Genomic DNA, 3,625 nt, shown 5'->3' with positions numbered 1-3,625 from the left:
TGCTCTGGTGTTCAATGATTTCCTTTTGGTAGCCTTGCTTTCGTCTTTTTTTCCTTTTCAAACGGAGTTTGTATTTTTTTCACACAAAAATTCCTTTCAGACGGTTTTAATTTGTATTTTAGTTATTTTTGCGGTTAATATTCTGATTTTCAACACTATTTATGAAAATTTTGCAAAATTTATAAATTTTCAAAATAAATGCATTTTCTGTCGTTTAATTTTTTTTGCTGCTCGTTCGTCTTTTAATTTTTCCAAAGAAACGGCATAGCCTGTGTTAGAAAATATAACGAATTTGTTAAAAAAAACTCAAATTGATAAACTACTATCTTCACAAAGTTCAACCGAATATTAAAACAATTTAATCAAAAACGCACACACACACCACCACTCACAGCTTTTCTAATTTTAAGTTAAAAATTTGTTAAAAGCAGCTTCTAGCGCAAGAGGAGAACACACACGACCTTTTCACGACAACTTTTTTTATAGACTGAGACAAGCGCTGAGAAAAAAGTTAACTTTTTTCTGCAACTCCAAAATAACTAGTTCAACGGAACTATTCCGAGGATGGAATGATCGGAACGATTTTTTATGTATTTTGTTTAGTTCGCCTAGTTCACATCGCCTCATCGGTTATGTTGTTTCAAATGCTTCCTGCAGCTCACAAAATCAATATGCAGTGTTGCTCGTATGGTCAAATTAAATTTATTTCAAATAATAACACTTAAATAATATTTAAAATAAAAATATAATTTTTAATATTATTGTATTTTAAATCTATCCGCTCTGTGAACTACATAGTTCAAATCTTGACATTTGTAGGGATACGCAGGTCGATTTTAAGTGCTGCCAATAAAAAGGAGTTATAAGAAAAAACAAAAAAAGTGGTGCTATAACAACAAGGGATATTTAGTTGAGATTTAAAATTGATGTAACCATTTGATTAACTGTCAAAGTGAGAAAGTTCTACTTGAATTCGATGTGCAGTGTTGTGAAATGTTATATGGAAATATTTGACAGATGATCGAGACAAAAACAAAGGCTTTTGTTTATCAAAGACATACAATCGTAAAGACTTGACAAGACACATTTTCCAATATTAGTGTCAAATTTGTGCTATAGAGGGCTACACATTTGAATGAAAAATGCACTTTTTGAAGTTCTCTCAACAAAATATATTTAATAGCAATACTAATTATTTTGAAAAATAAGATTAAACGGTGTTTACATTAGAACTTTTTACCGGGTTAACCTACTTTATGAGGATTTATTTGACATATATACAATGGAAACCCACTGGGTTAATTCAAGTTCTTATAAACGGCTATTTTAAAATCAATACATTAAACTTAAATGCATTTTTCAATTAAGATTTTATCAGGTCAATGTAAATAGCCTATTTTTTGTTGTTGTCAGACATCTTGGCATTCTAATGTGATTGATTGTAATAAAGGTTATTTAAAATGAATTTAAACGATTTAGTACTTCCAAGCAGTTTAATCTTCAAACCAAAATCAATATCGTAATCTGTAATCAATTTAAAGCCATAGATTTACGATACGATTTGTTAGTTTTTTGATATTGATAATTTTTTTGGTCTGTTCCAGAACCTGCAAGAATACACATGGTCTGTTCCCGTACTGCAAGAATCTACTAGATTTTACTATTTTCTTCGATAACATAAAGGAAATTTTGCTATCGTAGTAAAAAATAGTAGATTCTTGCAGTACGGGAACAGACCAACAATTTTTCGCTACTATAACAATTTTCCCTTTATGATATCGAAGAAAATAGTAAAAATTAGTCGATTATTGGAGTACGGAAAAGAAACCCAAATTTGCAAAAACGCCAATTAAAAAAAACCTACCACTGAAAAAATCGTTCCGATTGTATCTATAGCTACAGCTTATTTTAGTCCTGATTTATATTAAGTGAGTTTACTTGCGGCAATTTTTATCGTCCTCTTTTGAACTTGCTTCATTCGTCTATACAAGGCAATTCGATTTCAAAAATATTTTTTTTTTGACAATGTTCTAGATTGGTATTTCAAATTACTGACACTACAAACAAAATTCACAAAACGAATTGCCAGAAAATTGCCGGTACGAGCCCCTCTCTCCCCAAACAAAGACTTGCCGCAATTTAACTCGCAAGTGTTTGATTACAGGAGAGAGGGGCAAAGGGAATAGAAATTGAAAAAAAAAAAATTGATCGTACCGGCAATTTTCTGGCAATTGCGTTTGGGTAAATTGTTTGTAGTGTCAGTAATTTGAAATGCTAATCCAGAACATTGTCACAAAATGTTAAAAAAAAAATGTTTGTCCTGATTTAGATTAGGCGATTTTACTTGCGGCAATTTTTTCGCTTTCTTTTGAACTTGCTTCATGCGTCTATACAAGGCAATTCGGATCAATTTTTTTTTAAATGTTGTGAATTACTGACACTACAAACAAAATACACAAAACGAATTGCCAGAAAATTGCCGGTACGAGCAATTTTTTTCCATTTCTATTCCCCATGCCCCTCTCTCCAGCAAACAAAGACTTGCCGCAACTAAACTCTCCTAATATAAATTGGGACTATGAAGCCGAATTGCCTTGTATAGACGCATGAAGCAAGTTCAAAAGAGAACGATAAGAATTGCCGCAAGTAAACTCGCCTAATCTAAATCAGGACTAAATTGGGACTTACTTATTTCCAGATACATAATGAACAACTTACCTTTTAATGTCATCATTAATTGGTAAATGAACTCTATTATATTATAAACTCAAATGATTAAGACTTCCAATTCCACACTTCAATTTAGCAAAATCAATTTGTTACCGTTTGTTTGTCTTTAACATGATTTAATGTTTTATTTGTGTATTGCATATAGTTTTTTGTAATGTAAGAATTTAACTTAATCTGTTCTTCTCTCTCGCTTTATTTGCATATATTTTTTTTAATAATTATTTATTTAATAACATTACCAACAAAAATAATTATTTTTATTCAATATAATTTACTTTTCCATCAACTGTGTCGCATCGTCATCATCTCGGCATACATATACTATTATCAATATAATCAATTTTAAAAGTTTAAAGAAATAAAATAAAATACGATAAAATAACTATTAAATATTTGTCATCTTAAATACCATCATTTATAATGTTTTGTTTAAAAAAGAGTTTATTATTTTTAATTTGTTTGTATAAACTACTTCATTATCTATTTACTGATTTTAAAAATGTTAATTTCTTTATTCTGAAAATTTCGTTTTCGTTCAAATCGGCTAACGACGGGCACTGGGGGAGAGACACATTTCAAAATATCCAGTTTTTATTCTTGTTCTTGTACAGGTGGTGGGGGGTGACCACGGGGAAGGTTGGGATGTGGTATTTTTCTAGAAATTAACAGCTAGTAAATTGTTTGGAGGACTATTTATTTTGTATTTATGCTAGACTTTATCTTTTTAGTATCTCATATCTGTCTTTGTCTCTTTCTATGAATTTCCATTTGATTTCTTGCAGATTCAATTTGTAATTCGTATCTAACAAAATAATATTTATTTTTAAGTAATTCATACGTGGGTTCTGTTGTTGTATTTTTATTTCATAGGTTCTTTAAAAGAATGTTTGTATAT

This window comes from Musca vetustissima, unplaced genomic scaffold (assembly GCF_032173495.1).
Source record: "Musca vetustissima isolate MV318-11 ecotype Yass unplaced genomic scaffold, APGP_CSIRO_Mvet_v1 utg6724, whole genome shotgun sequence".
NCBI classification, from domain to species: domain Eukaryota; kingdom Metazoa; phylum Arthropoda; class Insecta; order Diptera; family Muscidae; genus Musca; species Musca vetustissima.
This window is presented reverse-complemented; position numbering follows the sequence as displayed.